This window comes from Crocuta crocuta, unplaced genomic scaffold, assembly GCF_008692635.1.
Source record: "Crocuta crocuta isolate KB4526 unplaced genomic scaffold, BGI_CrCroc_1.0 scaffold235, whole genome shotgun sequence".
In the NCBI taxonomy this organism is placed as follows: Eukaryota; Metazoa; Chordata; class Mammalia; order Carnivora; family Hyaenidae; genus Crocuta; species Crocuta crocuta.
This window is the reverse complement of record NW_027531285.1, coordinates 9114632-9134528: the sequence shown is the minus strand read 5'-3', so window position 1 is coordinate 9134528 and position 19897 is coordinate 9114632. Positions and strand designations below refer to the sequence as shown.

The following is a 19897-nucleotide window of genomic DNA, read 5'->3' as shown; positions in this document are numbered from 1 at the left end:
CTGAGGGGTTGGTTGTAATAAGTCCATTTTCATTTATGATTTTGTCTATTTGAGTGCTCTCTCTTTTCTTTTTGAGAAGCCTGGCTAGAGGTTTGTCAATTTTGTTTATTTTTTAAAAAAACCAACTCTTGGTTTCATTAATCTGTTCAACTGGGTTTTTTGTTTGTTTGTTTATTTCTATATTGTTTATTTATGCCCTGATTTTTATTATTTCTCTTCTCCTACTGGGCTTGGGATGCTCTTGTTGCTCTCCTTCTAATTCCTTTAGGTACACTGTTAGATTTTGTTGCGCTTTTTCTAATTTCTTGAATCAGAAAAAGTCCTGGAGTGCAATGTACTTTCCTCTTAGGCCTGCCTTTGCCGCATCCCATAGAGTTTGGATTGTTGTATTTTCATTTTCATTTGTTTCCATATATTGTTTAATTTCTTTTCTCATTGCCTGATTGGCCCATTTGTTCTTTAGTAGGGTGTTCTTTACCCTCCATGTTTTTGGAGGTTTTCCAGACTTCTTCCTATGATTGATTTCAAGTTTCATAGCACTGTGATCTGAAAGTAGCATGGTATGATCTCAATTCTTTTATATTTGTTGAGGGCTGCTTTATGTCCCAGTATGTGATCTATCTTGGAGAATGTGCCATGCGCACTTGAGAAGAAAATGAATTCCATGGCCTCGGGATGTAGAGTTCTAAATATACCTGTCAGATCCATCTGGTCCAATGTCTCATTCAAGTCCATTGTTTCTTTAGTGATTTTCTGTCTAGTTGATCTATCCATTGCTGTAAGTGGAGTATTAAATTCTCCTGCTATTAACACATTTTTTCCCCATAAGATTGTTTCTGTTTGTGATTAATTGTTGTATGTATTTAGGTGCTTCCATATTCGGTGCATAGACATTTATAATTGTTAACTCTTCCTGATGGATAGACCCTGTAATTATTATATAATAAGGCATCCCTTGTTACTGCCTTTACTTTAAAGTCCAGTTTGTCTGATATAAGTACAGGTACTCAAGCTTTCTTTTGACTTCCAGTAGCATGATAGATATTTCTCCATCCTCTTACTTTCAATCTGAAGGTGTTCTCGAGTCTAAAATGAGTTTCTTGTAGGCAGCAAATAGATGGATTTTGTTTTTTTATACATTCTGCTACCCTATGTCTTTTGAAGTGTCTTTTGAATCCTACAAAGGGCACAATGACTCTAAACCCATATTTTTCAATAATGGGTTTCAAATCATAGAGTTCCCCTTAGGATTTCTTGTAGGGCTGGTTTAGTGGTGACGAATTCTTTCAATTTTTGTTTATTTGGAAAGACTTTTATCTCTCCTTCTATTCTGAATGACAGGCTTGCTGGATAGAGGATTCTTGGCTGCATATATTTTCTGTTCATCACATGGAAGATTTCCTGCCATTCCTTTCTGGCCTGCCAAGTTTCAGTAGAGAGGTCTGTCACCACTCTGATAGGTTTCCCTTTGTATATTAGGGCCCGTTTATCCCTAGCTGCTTTCAGAATTCTCTCTTTGTCCTTATATTTTGCCAGTTTCACTATGATATGTCATGCAGAAGAACAATTCAAGTTACATATGAGAGGAGTTCTCTGTGCCTCTTGGATTTCAACGTCTTTTCATTCTCCAGATTGGGGAAGTTCTCTACTACAATTTGCTCAAGGACTCCTTCAGCACCTTTCCCTCTCTCTTCCTCTTCTGGAACTCCTATGATATGGATATTGTTCTGTTTGATTGTGTCGCTGAGCTCTCACACTCTCCTTTCATGTTCCTGGATCAACTTATCTCTCTTTTTCTCAGCTTCCTCTTTTTCTATAATTGTGTCTTTTAAATCACTTATTCTTCTTTCTGCCTCTTCAGTCCATGCATTGGACACCTCCATTTTATCATGCATCTCATTTATAGCATTTTTTAATTCATCAAAACTATTTTCAAGATCCATAGTCTTTGTAGCAATAGTTTCTCTGATGTCTTCCATGCCTATTTCAAGTCCAGCGATTAATTTTATGACTATTGTTCTAAATTCTTGTTCAGTTATGTTGCTTATATGTGTTTTGAGCAGTTCTTTAACTGTCATTTCTTCCTGGAATTTCTTTGGAGGAGAGTTTTTCCATTTTGTCATTTTGGCTAGCTTTCTATCTCTAGTTAGTTTTAAAAGCTTGTTATGCACTCTGCACCTGCGAGTGCTGCTGTACCAAAGAAAGCTCTTTGACTGTCCATGGCCTGTCCTTTGAGAAAATGTTCTTTGAATGGTGTCTTTTGGTCTCTCTTGTTGAGACTTTGGTAATTTTATTTCCCTACTCGCAGTGTTATTTGGGACTCTCCACCATGTGTACTTTGGCTTGTTTCTTGAGGTAGCCCTGGAAAAGAAAACAGACAGACAAACACACAGGGAACAAAGGCACACAGATGCACAAATGAATACAACAAACATGCAAACGGAAAAGGACAAAAAAAAAAAAAGAAAAAAAGGAAAGGACCCCCCCCCAAAAAAAAGAGGAAGGAGAGAAGACAAATTATAAAAATAAAAATACATAAAAGATAAAAAAGAAGAAAAGAAAAGAAAAAAAGAAAAAACCCAAAAGACAAAGGACAGCCTAAAAGCATAGAACCAGAATTCCCAGCTACAAATAAGGAGCCAGGTGTATGCAGTGCTGATGGAACAGCATATATAAAGAGAGAAATGACAGGGCAGGGAGGAAGTGAAATCGGAAATGAAATGACCAGGCAGAGACACTAAGAGACTTAATTCAGAGAGAGAAAGAGGAGAATATGGTTAGGGTGAGGAAGAAATGAAGATAATGTTACTCAGAGAAACTATATAGACTGATTAGTCCAGAGAGAGAGAGATAGAAAGGTAGAGGTGGAAGTGTAGAATATACATCTAGAGAATGGATTAAATGTGACTGTTTAAGCAAGCCTGTGACCAGAATTAATTAATCAGAGCAGTGCATCCATGTTGGTCTTTCCATGGACTCCAGTGTAAAAAAAAAAAACCCAAAAACAAAAACCAAACAGCTCTGTAGCAGGGATGGGTATGGTTTGGTGTAGGCAGGTCTTNAGGCACCCCAAACATTTTTTAATATTAGTGGTTAAAAAAAAAAAAAAAAAAAAAGCAGCTCTCTAGCGGGGATGGTCGTGGTTTGGTGTTGGCAGGTCTTAGCCTCCACTGCGTCCTGCAGGCCACTCCCTGAGGTCCCACCTTGGTGGTTGTGGGGAGGAAAATGGTGGCGTCCCAGTCCCTTCTCGAACCAAGCATTGCAACTCACTGTTTTGGGTCCAATATCCCTGTGCTGTGGGCGTAGCCAGGGTGGGCCATGCTCTATGTCTCAAGCCACACCTCGTTTCTAGATCTTAGTCCGCGCGCCCCATTGATATCGCCTGAAATATAAACTTGCAGGTGAGTCCCTCAGAGCAGTTTCAAGCCTCTCGCCTCCCCACTGGGGATCGAGCCGAGCCAGAAGCACAAAGGCGCAGCTTTAGGCAATGCCTCGTTCCCTCCGGGTCGAGCTGGCGAGCAGGAGCAGTTTCTCCCGGGGTCGCCTGGGACAAGTGCATCCGCCTAGGGTCAGCTGGACAGCAGGAAAACGGATCCCTCTGTGTCCGAGCCAAGGTTTTTTCTTCTCCAGTGACAGGGACAGTGTCTTGAGGAGTTTCTGCCGCTCTTTCTTTTTACCCCTAGACTCACGGTGGCTCCCTGCAACGGGGGCTCCCACCCCTCCCTCCTGTCTCCGGTCCCGGCCCATTTTTATCTTCCCTAGTTTGCATTCAGGCTATAAGGTTTTCTCAGTGGACTCTGTCTCCTTTTCACCTCAAATTCCTGGATTCTGTAAGGGTTTCTATGGCTTCAGGCCTTCTCCGTTTGAGAGATGGGGGCGAGTGAAATGTACAGAGCTCCCTACTTCTCTGCCATCTTGCCTCCTTCTCCCCAAAAATTCCTAGTTTATTCAGTCCAATTCAAAGATTTCCCCTTCATGGTGATTTGTCTTTCCTTGTGGTATGTGTGTTGCTAAAAAAAACAAAAAAAAACAAAAACAAAACCTAATTCAATCTAATGAAAGTATTCTCCTATATCATATACTAAAGTGTCATTATTTGTCTTTATTTTTTGGGAAATTGATTTTCTGTGCATGGCAGCAGGTGGGAGTGAAGTTTCCTTTTGCTTACAAGAATATCTAGCTGAGTGGCACCTGAGTGGCTCTGCTGGTTAAACGTCCAACTTCAGCTCAAGTCATGATCTTGCAGTCTGTGAGTTGGAGCCCTGTGTCGGGCTCTGTGCTGACAGCTCAGAACGTGGAGCCTGGATTCTGTGTCTTCCTTTCTCCCTGACCCTCCTATGCTCATGCTCTGTCTCTCAAAAATGAATAAGTGTTAAAAAAAAAATTAAAAAAACAAAAGAATATCCAGCTGATTCAGTGCCATGCTCTGGAAAGACTATCCTTTTACCTCTTAATTGCCTTGTTATGTTGTCATGAATCAAGTGCCCATATACTTGGGGATCTACTTCTAGACTTTCTATTTTGTTCTATTGGTTTATTTGTGAAACTTTTACCAATATCACATTTCTTAATTATAGTGGCTTTAAAATAAGTCTTGCTATCTAGTGGAACAAGTTCTCTCGTCTTGTTCTTCAAGACAGTTTGCATATTCTTACCCACTTGCATTTTTATATAATTTGAAAAATGTCTTTTTAGTTTCTTCAGAAATAAATGCTGGACTTTTTGAGGGAGTGAGGCAGGGGCAGAGTGGAAGAGAGAGAGAGGGCGAGAGAGAGAGAGACAGACAGATAGGCAGACAGAGACAGAGAATCTTAGGCAGACTCCATGTTCAGTGTGGAGCCTGACTTGGGGCTGGATCCCACGACCCTGCGATCATGACCTGAGCTGAAAATGAGAGTTGGAAGCTCAACTGACTGAGCCACCCTGGTGCCTCTAAATGTTAGAGTCTTAAACATGATCTTTGAATAATATAAAAAATTTGAGGGAGAACCAATATTTCTATAATATTGAGTCTTGCTATCTATGTATACTACTGGAATCATATGTTAATGAGTCAGATTAGTCCGTAATTTCTTTCTTATAATGGTTCTGTCAGGCTTTGGCATCAAGCCTCATAAAAATGCTAGTCATATGCCAGTGTCATAAAAATGAACCATTTTAATACTTTCTGAAGAGTTTGTGTAGAATTGTAGTTATTTCTGCAGCAATATAACCTGGATCTGGACTTTTTATTGTATATGTTTTTTTAAAAAATTATTTTTAGAGCAGTAATTTTAACAAAATTGAGAGGAAGTTTAGAGATTTCCCATGTATCCCCTGCCTCCACTCAAGCATAGCCTCCCCATCATTAATATCACTCACCAGAATAGTACATTTATTACCAAGTATGAACCTACATTGGCTCATCATAATTGCCCAAGTCCATAGTTTACCTTAGGATTCACTCTTGGTATATTCTCTGTGTGTTTGGATAAATGTATAATGACATATAACGTATGTCTCTATATTATCATAGAGAGTATGCCCTAAGGATTCTCTCTGCTCTATCCATTCCTTCTCCTCCCCCAAATCCCTGGCAGCCAATGACTTTTTCATTGTCTCCATAGGCCTGCCTTTTTTGGAATATCATATAGTTGGAATCAGACAATATGTAGCCTTTTCAAATTGACCTTTTTCACTGAGTAATATGCATTTAAGTTTCTTCTCATGGCTTGATGGCTCATTCTGTTTAGCACTAAATAATATTCCACTGTCTGAATGTACCACAGTTTATCCATTCACCTACCAAAGGACATCTTGGTTGCTTTCAACTTTTGACAGTTATGAATAAATCTGCTATAAACATCTGTGTGCAGGTTTTTGTGTTGACATAAATCCTGCCTTTTGGGGGGTAAATACAAGGAGAATGATTGCTGAATTGCATGGTAAAATTATGTTTGGTTCGGTAAAAAGAAACAAAAAACCCTGCTAAATGGTCTTCCAAAGTGCCTGTACCACTTTGCATTCCCACCAGCAACAAATGAGGGCTTCTATTGATCCAAATCCTTACCAACATTTGGTTTTGTCAGTGTTCCAGATTTGGGCTATTCTAATAGATATCTAGTTGTATCTCATTGTTGTTTTAATTTTCATTTCCTCAATGACATACACTATGGAGCATTTTTTCATGTATTCATTTGCCATCTGTGTATCTTCTTTGGTGTGGTATCTGATGAGGTCTTTGGCCCATTTTTTAATCTGGCTGTTTTTTATTGTTGAGTTTTAAGAGTTCTTTGTATATTTTGATTAATAGTCCTTTATAAGATGTATCTTTTGCAAATATTTTCTCCCAATCTGTGACTTGTCTTCCAATTCTCTTGAATGTCTTTTGCAGAACAGTAGCTTTACATTTTAATGAAGTCCAGCTTATCAGTTATTTCTTTTCTTTTTTCAGCTATTTCTTTCTCAGATCATACATTTGGTGGTGTGTCAAAAAAGGCATCATCATTCTCAAGGTCATTTAGATTTTCTTTTTTGTCATCTTCTAGGGGTTCTATAGCTTTGCATTTTACAGTTTGGTTTGTGATCCATTTTGAGTTAATTTTTATAAAGAGAGTAAAGTGTGTGTGTCATTTTCTCTCTCTCTCTCTCTCTCTCTCTCTCTCTTCATTTATTTATTTATTTTTTGCATGTAGATATTTAGTTGTTCCAGCACCATTTGTCGAAGAGATTATCTTTGCTTCACTGTATTATCTTTGCTCCTTTCTCAAAGATCAGTTTATTATATTCATGGGAGTTCTACTCTGGGGATCTCTATTCTATTTCATTAATCTATTAATGTATTCTTTCAATATGTTACTGTCTTGACTGCTACAGCTTTATAGTAAGTCTTGAAGTTGGATAGCATTAGACCACCAACCTTGTTCTTCTTCAATGTTGTGTTTGTTATTCTAGGTTTTTGACTTTCTGTATAAACTATGGAACCAGTTTGTAAATATCCATAAAATACTGCTGAGATTTTGTTTGGGAATTGAATCTATAGATCAAGTTGTGAAGAACTGAAATTTTTGATAATACTGAGTTTTCCTACCAATGAGCATTGGATATCTCTCTGTCTATTTAGTTCTTCTTTGATTTCATTCATTAGACTTTTGTAGTTTTTCTCATATAGATGTACATATTTTGTCAGATTTATACCTAAGTATTTAATTTTGGGGAGTGCTAATGTAAATGGTATTATGTTTTTAATTTCAAATTCTACTTGTTCATTACTGGAATATAGAAAAGCAACTGATATTTTCATATTAACCTTATATCCTACAACTTTGATATAATCACTTATTAGTTTCAGGAGTTTTTTGGTCAATTCTTTGAGGTGTTCTATGTAGATAATCATGTCATCTGTGAACAAGGACAGTTTTATATCTTCCTCCTTAATCTATGAACCTTTTATTTCATTTTCTTGCCTTATTGCATTAGCAAGGATTGGCAGTACAATGTTGAAAAGGAGTGATAAGCTTTTCACTATATTTCCAACAATGTTTTTCTAAGATTTTTTTACAGTATTGTTTTATAATCTCTTTAATGTTTTGTGATGTTTCTTACTTCATATCTAACATTGGTTACTTATGCCTTTTCTCTTTTTTTCTTGATCCATATTATGGAGAATGTTATCCATACATTGATTTTATAATGAAATATTTTTGGTCTTGTGAATCCTATTTATCATATATTTTTCTATTTTATTAATTTCTATTCTTATCTGTTTAGTTCTTTTTACTATATTTAGGTGTAGAATTTTAAGTAGGCTGATGAGGGAAGACCTCCTTAAATAATTAAAGTTTGAACAAAGATATACAGGAGTTGTGGGGATAAGCCATGAAGGAATTTGCTAGTAGAGTATTTCCAGGCACAGGGAACTGTACGTGGAAAGACTCTCAGCCAGAATTGTACCTGATATGTTCTAAGATCAGGTAGGAAGCTGGTGTGACTGAAGTTAAATGAGTATGGGAGGGCAGAAATGGATAATGAGAAGGGTAATGATGTTTTTTATAATGAGGTAGTGAGTTGGGCGTCAAATAATGTCTCTATAGCCTTGTAGAAAAATTTTTGGCTTGTGATTATGACATAAAACCCAGTTTAAGAGACGTGATGGTAGTTGAATGCAAAATATAACTTTTATTTCCTTTTAGCTTGCATTTTTAAAGGGTTTATTATATACCATATTTATTATATGTATTAAGCACCTTAGAAGCAAAATTTTATTTTATATTTGATATAAGAATGTAGGTTTCACACAGGTTGTCTTACCCAAGCTCATAGCTCATATGTAGCAATTCTGGAAGTCAAGGCCATGTGGTCTCTTAACCAGAATTCAGTTATTTCTCGGACCCTATTGTTTAATGAGAGTTCACCTGGAGAAATCTCGCTCTGAACTCTATGGATGGGATTTCCTACTTCCTCTTCTTTCAGTACACACAGCATTAGCAAATGATCCCAAGACACTTGTTTGGTTTGTCACGTGGGTCATTTACCTGCTCTATGTTTTAATGACACATGCTACACATTTGATTCTGGGCCATTTTTTCCCCCATAAACCTATTGCCAGTACACAAGAATGGACAAAGACATCATGGATGGTTAAATCCTAATTAAACATCATTACTGAAAAGAAACCATGTTCTCTAGAGGACATTGGCATATGAGTTATTTTAACCTACTATAAGATCTTTCATTTACATCTGACTGAGTGATTATGTTCCTTTTTTACTTTATGTAATACAAAAGAAAAAATTAACTGGGTAGACTATGTGAGAAAAACTTGCATTTGGAAGAATCTAATGTTGTATTTGTCTGTCACAAATGTGTAGCATATGCATTCTTTAGTTTATCATCTCAGAAGGAGGGATGTTGGCTAAGCCAGCCCCTGTGGAACAATCAGAAGGTGGGGCAATCCATTTTATTTTGTACACAGTTTTGCTAGAAAGCTGAAGATTTATTGATGCAAGGTAAAATATTAGCTGGCAGGTAAAAATAAGCTTGTTAATGAATGTGATTAGAACAGCAGCTGGAATGAATTGCAGTGTTTGCAACATCAATGGAATTAGTAGACCTTAAAATATTCAGGGAATCAATTAAAAGTCTTCTTTGGGATTCAAAAAATGTGTGTTCATGTGCTTAACTTTAAAATGAGCACTGGGAGAAGAAATGGCCAAACCTTCTGTCAGAAAAACGCTTAAAGATTCCAAGGGCGTCTGACTGTTTCTGGGCCCAGCCAGCTTCTGACGGGAGCCCTGGTGGGCTGAACGGCAGGCATCTTGGAACACAAGCTCCAGACTGTGCTTCTGAGAATTGAATAAGAGAAGCACGTGAGAGCAATTGAAATGGGTGTCCTGGCCACACTCCCTGAAGGTTCTCCAACCTCGTTAACCTTTGAGAAGAGCACAGCTTCCAACCAGGATGAAAGACTAAAAGAAGGTGATAGTTTCTTAAATGTGTTCTTTCACGTGGTCACCCCAAGGACCTTGAAAAGTTTCAAGCCAGAAGTTTTGAGCTGAATAATCTTGTATAAAAGTCCTTGGGAGGAATTAATTGGACAGCATAACGTATAAGCAACTGAACATAGATATTATCTAGCATTCCCCAAACTAGATTAATTAACCTCCATTTCCCCACACTAACAAACAAGCTGGATAGGCTCTGTAAAGCTCTGCTTTTATGCTTTTACCTCCAGGGAAGAGCCAAAGGAAGCATCCATTGTTCTCATAATTGTTCTACAAGCAAAAGTTGAAAGTTTCTCTTCAAATTAATGGAAAATAGAAGCATACGATAATAAAGCTGGGGAGATTATTTAGTTTTAGGCTATGATTGTCTAAGACATCTGTTTTAATTTGGGGGATTCATTCATGCCCTATTTCATGTCTAAGTCTGAAAGATGGGTACTTGTTTACAGGTTAACTGTATCCTTCACAATTTCTGTGATTTCCCTACCCCCCTCATCGTATCAGTAGGAAGCGGGGCAGGGTCAGAAATCCTGCAAGTCACAATGACTGTTTTTGTGAAGATGACATCAGGATTTCTGAACCAACAAATCTCCGACTGTTGGTTTTCTAAACCAACAAATCTCCTCTTTTGCACATATGGCTCCAAGTTTCAATGGGACCCCTAGATCCAAGCATTCAGGATCCTGCGTTGGTCCCATAATACTCAGGGATATATTCTGGTTGCTCTTACTGGGGACAGGAGACAGTGGGGAGATGGCCAAGGGGATGTGCCCACCCAGTGCCTAGTTCCTCTTCTAGACCATGCTCTGGGGAACTCAAAATTCCTGATTAAACCTGTGAGCTGGCTTTCAAGGTAACAATTTGTTCTTAAAGAGTGGATGTGGTACAGTGGGTGTGTGCATCTACAGATCTAAGGAGTAGACAAGGTGGGGGGGGAGAGTGAGAGTGGGGAGAAGAGTGAATGGAGCTAAGATATGCAGGATGCACCCAGCATCTCAAAGGGGCCAAGTGATAGGGGTAGGGAGGATGGGACAACTTAGCCTTGTCACACAGTTAGGAATCTCTATTTGTGCTGGCCCTGCCAACTGCTGTAGCCAGCCCTGGTCATGGCCACATGAGAAGAGCTGTCTGTGCCTTGGGTCCCTGAAAAAAGACAGTGAAGACACAACTTGCCTCCTTACCAACATTCTCCAGTTGTTTTCTTCAAAAACTGAAGTACCCAGTTTGGAATTTTAATGCAGAGATTATCAGAGACAACAAGGGGTAATTGCACTATTTATTCTACTTTTGTTCTAGTCTCAGCAACTTGTCTCCTATTTTAGCATCTCCTAAGGTTTCTCCTGTTTGGATATTCCTTTTCTGCCAGTGTCCCACTTCAGAGATCCAAGCATTGTATATTACATCTCTCCTACCACAACATCTATTCAGGGATTTTCTTGTGATAGACCCCCAGTGATCTTCGACTTCAGTCCCACTGATGGCTTCTATTATATTTGCCTTGGGCTAATCCACTTATCTTGAGATGATAACAGTTTCAAGTGGAAGGGAAGTGTGGTATAATCACACTGTGTATATATGTGTTTATGGGTAGCAGAGAGAGAAGGGGAATGTTCAGTGTACATTTTGCAATGCATACCTTGAAACCACAGAATCTTGAAGCTGCATATTTTTCTAGGGTTTATGATATTTTTCAATTAACCATTTGAAGACTCCTAAGAAGAGAACTGTGTTCCCTATGCAGAGCACTAAAGAGAGGAAATTATTATTCTTTTTTCAGACAAAAAAAAATAAAGAGTATATAAACATCTTAGCCAGGAGCTCAGACCCTGATCTGGGGACAGGTGAGATAGACATGTAGAAGGTAGGTTTAAGTCCAACTAATTCAGAAAAAGAAAAAAGAAAAAAAAAGACAGTAGGAGATGAAGAAAGTACATGCATTTGAGTAGTGAAAACATACATTGAACTCTCATGGGATAAGAGGACTTAATTATATCTCTTATCATCAACTACCTGTGTGACCTTGAGCAGTTTACCAACGACTTTCACCTTTAGGTTCCTTGTTTGTAAAATTGGCACAATGTCTTCCCTGCTGCCTTACAGGGTAGTTGTGAAGATGAACTGAAATAATGACTATGAAAATACTTTGTCTACTGGAATCTGCTGTGTATATGTGTTGGGGCCCTGCATTCCCTCCTGAACTCAGATGTGTCTAAGACCTGGACCTAGTCAAGGCTCATGCACATGGTGGTGCTTGTGCTCTTTGTTTGGGTTTTCCCACAAGCCACTATGCCCAGTACATAAAAGTTTTTTGGCTGAATGAAAATAATGCAAGACAATGTTCTACTCCCATCACACAGTCCTTTACCTCACTCTTTGCTTTATTTTGTAAATAGAGATCTACATATATTCTGCTGAGCGAACAGGATCACACCGGCTCCTCCTATGGGAAGGATGAGTTCAGTGTCCCCCAGGAGGGCTAATTCTATGGGACTTCACTGGTTTAAGGGCTAGGATAGCATCCTGGCCATTACCCTAGCTGTGGTGGGCCTTGGGCATTATATGACTTAGCCTATTTCCCTATCACCTTATCTCCTCAGCTATAAAATCAATATTTTAAATGACACAATTTCTAGGATCTTTTCTAGCTCTAGTTTCTAGGATTCTAAATCTAACATACATACATGCTCAGGTCTTCTTTTTCTTTTTAAAATGATAAAATAGCAAAGGCAGAGCCAACCAGAACCTAAATAATCAAAATAATTAACTGATTAATTACATATTTTATTTGGCCAACAATTGTTTCTTGAATATCAACTTTATACAAGTTCTAGGTACTGGGGACACGGAAGACAAAATAGACAAGATCCTCACTCTTACATTGCTCACTCCTTAGTAGACAAGACAACAAAGAAGCAAGTAAGTGAATAAAGAAATGTTGACTATACACATGTACTATAAAATAGGAGATTTTTAGATTCACCAAATTAACCATACATTGCCCTCCTCTAGATACCCAGATTTCCAATTGAGGATCTCCTTTTAAGCAGATTTACAGAATTCTGTTTGCCTATGTGAAAACAAGGAAGAGAAAATAATTTGAAGGGGCTTAGGGAATTCTGAATCTTTGAAATCATTAACTCTTTCAAATTTGGGTGGCCAAAAAAAAAAAATCTACACGCAAAAACGAGCAACTCATAGTCTTAGATACAGCATTGAATAGGTGAAGTTTGTCTATGGGAAAACACTGATAATATAGCATTGACTTACAGTAGGTCACTATTTAGGCATTCATTTGCATCTTGACCCGAGTCTGTTGATAGGAAAAAGACCCCAAATGTGATGGAACTAATTTGAAAACTTACAACGCTTTATTAGCACAGTGAAACAAGTTAGGATATAGTTAAACTTTAAAAAGTGGAGAGAAGACAATATGTGTACAGTGTTAGTGAATAAAACAGAGAAGTTAAAAATAGGCAAGAAAATTTTTGAATTTATTTCGAATGTCTGCACTTGAAGCAGATTGATCAAACCAGAGGAACATTTGATGCTAAATTAGAGAGAGAAGCCTTTGCAGGTGTTTTGAAGGGCTCAGTGGTCAAGATGCTGATTGCTTATTATGCCATATTTCACTTGTGAATGTATGGCTTTCCCTTCTTTTGATTTTACAATGTTGCAGGACTCCACACTTAATGCTTCCCAGTCATGACTATAGTGAATTTATTTGACTCGTAAATGGAACAAAGTAAAAGGAGAAGAAAAAAAGGGCATGGATAGTTTCTGAAGTCACCATGAAAGATTTTAAGGAGGGCTGAGAAGAAGGGTGGGATTGAGGGAGATAAGGATATGCGGATACCTCAGAGAGAGGGCCCAATACACAACTGGTAGGTAAATAAGTCCTGCATATCTAATGCATAAGCACAGTGATAACAGACGATATTGTATTATAAACATCAAACTTGCTAAGAGATTAGATGTTAATTATTTCCAACACAAAAAAGAAATGGTAATTGCGTGATGATAGGGGTATTAGCCAAGACTTCAAGGACAATCATATTATAATATCTAAATGCAGCAAAGCAACATGTTGAGCACCTTAAACTTAAAGAGTGTTGTATGTGAAATATATTTCGGTTTAAAAAAAATAAGAAAGAAGACCTGTCTAAAATCCACCAAATTGTGAGGAGTTGAAAGCCAAGAAGTGATTGAGCAAACAAGGGTATTTATTTGTTGGCCCAAAAGGAGGAAAAACCAGAAACTGCAGCTGCGTTGGGGGGAAGCAATGCTGAGTAGATCATGGTGCTTGGTGCTGGTGACAGACTGCAACCTCCAATTTATATTTAGGAATCTTTGTAAATTGGATTTTGGTATGTTAGAGAGTGCCTATTTTTTGAACATTTGCCTTGGACCTACCAGTGTTTTTAGCCACGCTACATTTTCTTTTAAGACAAGCTTAATGCCGTTGTTTGTCATTCTACAAATCTACTGTCAGATGTGGATGACTCGCTGACATTTTAGCACCAACTACAATCTATTTTCCCCACTAAATGCTGAATTAGAGGTTTTATGCATATAATATGGATTTAAGAAATTTCCCTGCAGAGGTTAATGTGCTTAAAGGTCAATGCAGTGGGGTGTGTTTTGGAAGAATATAATAGAAAGCATTTAAAAAATATAGATTTGACAGGTCTTTTGCAAGCTTTATTGTCTAAAACGTAATGCTTAGTTTCTGTGAGATTAATATACCCACAAAAGAAATCATTACTGGTACTTTGACAGACTGAGCAGTTTCTGAAGCTCCTGTAATGCCAAGAGTACAATATGCATGGGCAGCAGTGAAGCTATAACTCAGCCGTGTGTGATTATGATGTTTAAGTAGAAAGCAAGATTCGGGGAAAGTGTTTGGCAACAATGTCCCCTCCAAATAACAGAGTATTTACTGGTTCACCAAGAAAACATCCGTGTTCAAAAGGACTGTGGGTGTCACAAGCAATTAGTGTGTCTACGAAGGATCTTCTGCAATTCCCAGAGAGGACAGGAAAATGTTATATAGAATGTGAAATGTAGGGGTCATTTCAAAAGTAATGGATACTGACACAGAGCTACAAACAATTGTAAGGTTTACACATCACTCAAAGAAATTGGATTAGAGCCAGAGAAAAAGATGTTTTATATTACAGTTTCAAAAAAAAAAAAAAAAGTCTTGAGGGCATTTGGTACAAGACAGTATAATATCTACCTTCTTTTGAAATGTAATGTACATGAAAGCAAAGGGTTTTGAGGGAAAAATGTTACCATTTTGAGCATATTTCTTTCCAAAAGACTTCACACTAACAATAGACTATACATATTAAAATAGTTTACAAGTGGCATGTAAATGAAGTACCTAAATCCTAGTGTTCAAAGTGCCTCGATGTTCTGCTGAAAGAATTGCTCATCTGATGTTTCTCAGGCTTTGTCTAAATTCTCAAATAGGAGAAGGCTGCCATTTGTTTTTCTTGGGGACACATTTAACTAGTCTAGTGTTCTGACTCAGACTTGGGATGATATTTGTGGCACTAGTTGCCTTGGGAGAGTGTTTGACTCCCTGAGGCAAGGCTCTGGTAGCCAACAAGAATGTTATCTCTATGTATGTGGACGTTGTAAAACCATTTAAATGGTGGCCTCCAAAAAGATATGTTTATGTCCTAATTTGTGAAATCTGTGGATATTATTTGGAAAAAGGGCCAATGCAGATGTTAAGTTCAGGATCTGATGATGAAGAGATCATCTTGGATTATCTGGGTAGGACCTAAGTCCAATGACAAATATTCTTATGAAAGAAAGGCAGAGGGAGACTTGAGACAGACAGAAGAAAAGACGTAGAAGCTGAGGCAATGATGAGACATAGAAGAGATTGGACTGATGCAGCCACAAGTCCTGGAACTTAAGAAATACCAGCAGCCACCAGAAACTGGGGAAGGCCAGGAAGGATTTTCCCTTAGAGCCTTCTAAGGGAACGTGGCTTTGATCTTGAACTTTTGGTTGGCAAAACTGTGAGAAAATGAGTTTTGTTTTTTAAGCCAGCCAGTTTATGGCAATTTGTTATAGCAGTGACAGAAAACTTATATAGCAACCTTTAACTTCTGGGGTTCCTACACACCAAAGTAAAACCAGGTTGCCAATTATCACCTGGGTGACTCAGTTGGTTAAGCGCCTGACTCTTGATTTTGGCTCAGGTCATGGAATCAAACTCCACGTTGGGCTCCATGCTGGGCGTGGAGCTTGCTTAAGAATCTCTCTCTCCCTCTTCCACTGCCCCTCTCCTGCTTGTGTACACTATCTGTTCTCTCTCTCTCTCTCTTTCTCTCACAAACCACCCCCCCCCAACTCCCACCACCACCAACAACAACCAGGGTGCCATGTATAACATGGTCTAGCTTGCTCACCTTCTATCCTTCTACACTCACATGAGGTGATAATAACTCACTGAAAGGGAGAAAACAAGATGGATAAAGTAGTTCCAAATTCCAAATCCAAGATTGTAAAGGTATCTTTAGTTTTGAAATGAGGGAAGATAGGAACTATTTCTATCTGCACACTTACCACAGTATCTTTCTGATTCCTTCGTACTTGCCTCCTGTCCACCATTTTGGCCTGGGGGAGAGGAAGGCAGTTGAGACACAAAAGGAGGAAAGAATTAAAACAGAGTAAGGAGTAAGCTGAACCTAGTAAGGACTCTACTCTGATAAAAACGTATAATTACAGTATACAGATGAAGAAATCTTGAAAATAAACACAAACAGCAACAACAATAAACCAGACAGAAACCCAGGATAGATATAAATGAACAATTAAAGAGTTAATGAGACTTTTTCACTTTAACATTTCATGAAGTAGATAGACTATGCCATCAAATTAAGAGATGAAATAGTCTCTCTCTGTCATGCCAAGTTGTATAAAGATTCACCACAATGACTATACATAATACCATTTAATTTTGGACAGATTATTTTATCTGTCTGGAACAGTTTGGAGTATATTGTTTTGACCTTTATTGAAGTCAGAGACATTGTTCTTGGTTTCTAATTCTCTGTTATCTTTCTCTCTCTTTCTCTTTTTTTTCTCTATAGTTATACCTTTCAGGTAGGGTTCTGAGGGTTCCCTTAAAGGGCGTGAGCCCCTTAAATTTATTTCTAGGTCTCTTCAGTGAATTCAGTTTAGGATGGTGGTTTAACCTCTTAACTTGTCTCTTAATCTGTGCATTTTCAGCCCCATGAATTTAAGTAGATTACATCTCGATGTGTTATTAGGTGATTTGGACTTTACATAGACTTCATAAAACGGTGGCCCTGGACTCTAAAGTTTAAAGTAGTGGAGTTTCCTCTAAGTGAGAAGCAATAACACACCTGGACCACGTGGTAGGCACCTGGAGCTGTCTTGTATCTAGGCATCATGAGGGGACTGGGGAAGTGTGAGGATGTACCAAGGTAACTGCTCTGACAGTAGTACTTGCATAGAAGCTCTCTTCTTCTTTAGGTTAATAACAAGGCAGTGCTGTCCATGTGAAAATGGATTCAATTTGCTTGCATTCAAGCAGTTGTAGGAATAATTTTGCTGAGTCAGTACACTGCAAATGGCTCTGGTCCCTCATGGAGACACCCAGATGCTTCAAAAGATGTCTGCTCAAACAGCTCAATTGCTATTGTCTTAAGCAGGATCTTAAGGTCTTCCTGAACTGTCCACCATTTTTTTTTTTTACTGTGTTCCTTTATATACCTGCTACTTTGACCAAACCTGGTCATTCAGCAGTGCTGTCAGGCCCTTGGGACCTTATCAGGGATATCTGCCCCCTCATTTCTGCCTAGTTGAGATCCTAGTCATTTTGAGCCTAAATCAAACCTCCCAAACCTAGTTAACCCCTTCTTCTTCTGCAGCTATGTATGTCACACTGCCAGAACCTCTCTCTTGGTCTCTCTTTGCTCTTTTATTTGCCCCACTTCACAATTTATGCTCTTTCTGACTGTATTTCTGAAATATTACTTCCTGGGGACTTGTGTCTTAGTCATCTTTCTATAACTCACAGTAACCGAAAGAGGAATTTTCCTCCTATAACTATTTGATAAACACTTTTTAATGAATAAAAAATGATAGAAAAATAGATGATCTGGGCACTTACAAAATATTTTTTGTTTCCCAGAGTTGCTGGAGAACCCTGAACGAATAGTTGCCTGGGATACCCAGAAACCAAGTACACGTTTGAGAGTCAAGACGGAAGTTCATTATTCCATTAGTATACAGACAAAAATGTTGGAATTAGCTCAGGATTTACCTTGTGCAAGTTACTTTAGATGGGAGAAACAAAGGTCATTACTGCCAAATTCTTAATGGTTTAGAGTGCCTTGCTTGGGTGGGTCCCCAGCCTCCCAGTGGGTCTCCTTGCTATCTCCTCCAAGCCACAGTCTTCACAGAGGAATATTTATGAAATGAAAAACTGACCCTGCCTCGATCTTGCTCTCAGGATGAAGTCCAGACGCCGTGGCTTGTCACGTCAGGCCTTTTATGACCCTCCCCTGCTTGCCTTTCTAGTTGTATATCTGTAGCCTTTTCAGGTCTCCTTTCAGAATCATCGCTTATTCTCAGATCCCATGCTGGCTTAGGCCTATGTTTCGTTGGATTTTTTCCCCAGAATTTTCTTCCTCTTTTCATCTGTCAGCATAACTCCTTCTTATCCTTTCAGAATTGGTTTAAGAAAATTCTTCTGGTTGAGTATGTTCCATATGCACATGCTATTCTAAAACTTCTTAGCATAGCATTTCATACACACTCTCATAATACTTGATATCTTTTGTCTTTTTCCTCATGGAGGGCCAGGATCATGTCTTCCTCACAAGTCTGGAGCCGTGGGAATCCTCAGCACAGAGGAACAATGAGGTTCCCTAGGAAGAACATGTAGACTAAAAAGTGCATCAGGATGAGAAAGGAGACCCAAGGAAGACCAGTTCTCACAGAGTCAGTAGACAAAAGGTACTCACCAAAGGAGATAAAAAAAGGTAGGGGAGAATCAGAAGAGATCTGTATTTGGAATCCGAGGAAGGATGATGTTTCCTGTTGAAAAAATGTGCAGCTGTGTGAAATATTATAAAGAGGTCAAGTTAAGTAAACAGTGTAAGGTACCCATTGGATTTGGTGCTTAGGAGCTCATTGGTGGTCTTTGTGATAGATCACAAGGCCTGTTTCTAGGGTATAGCATGCACATAAACACCATCACATCCAGCAGAACAAATAATTTTGACTTAAGATTTTGTAATGCCTCGGTTGGCATGTCTGCTATCCTTTGTCATTAGGAACATAGTCCAGGCTCTCAGCACAAAGGAAGATCTATTTCTATGCTTTGAATATGATTGCGATCCTAGCTTCTGTTGTCTGCTATAAACTGAAACACTGCATCAGCATCTCCAATCTCACCTGCTTGCCAGCCCCCCAGCTGCCACTGACACAGGTTGGTTGGTCCTTCATGGGCCTGTGCAGTTTTGCCGCCTGAGGCAGGTCAGCTGAACTCGTGGGGTCTCTGGCCTCTCCAGCCACTTCCAGGCTTGGAAACAGCAGGACTCTGCAGTCCTGGGATGGGCTTCTTCAGCAGCTACTGAGGGAGCAAGGTGACATGACTTGGGATTTGGGGGAAAAAACTCCCTTTGTAATGAATTTAGGAGACTAGCGAAGGGAAGTAGCCATGCAGATAGATTCCCCCTCCTTCCTCCTTGAAGGGACTGCTTTGCACAGCTTCAATGCACAGCCTGTCTGGAGACATCCCAGGTGGCTGAGTAGCTGCACCTGCTGAGCAACCAGCTGTGTGTCTTTGAGGCTTATGGTAAAGCAGTGGCCAGTACAGTGACATGCAGTGGCTCTCTAACCTTCCTTGTCACACTTCTCTTTTCATTAACTCTCACTGCCTCAGGACTTCACCTTTCAAATGAGGCACTGCTGTCCGGGCTCTGTTTTCAATGGAGTCGAGGCTGAGGCATTTCTTTGTCTCCCTTGCCCACCTAGGATGATGGTCATTGTGAAAATATCAACAGCAAAGCTTGGACTTTTCTGGTCGACAGCTGACCTGTCCTCTCCTTTCTGACTTTACGACAATGGATAGAGCAAGGATGTCACATAGTCTGAATGCTGTGAATAACTGGCCAGGATTTATTTGACTGACACCCTGCCTATTCTGCAGGCAGAATAAAGAAACTTTTTTGAATAAAGAAGTTGCTTATTCGGGAGACAAACCCAGGAGCCACGTGCCAACTCATCACTAGAGCACCAGGCTCTGACTTATTTTCTTGGCTATATATGGCAGGAGAAGGGGGCTGTTCAAACATCAGGAAGAGGAAGGTGATTTTATCAAGACTCCCTCAATCTATTGAGTCCACTGTCAGCTGGGTCCTATC

The 19897-nt window shown here is 39.0% G+C and overlaps 1 long non-coding RNA gene across 1 annotated transcript in view; it reads left to right on the top strand.

Moving 5' to 3' along the window:
- The window catches only part of LOC144237576 (uncharacterized), a 72108-nt gene extending 53628 nt beyond the window's left edge, over nt 1–18480 (top strand). Inside the window, exon 4 of the long non-coding RNA XR_013336897.1 lies at nt 18327–18480. This is a non-coding gene — a long non-coding RNA (uncharacterized LOC144237576). The remainder of the gene's footprint in view (nt 1–18326) is intronic.
- Nucleotides 18481–19897: the final 1417 nt, after the last annotated feature.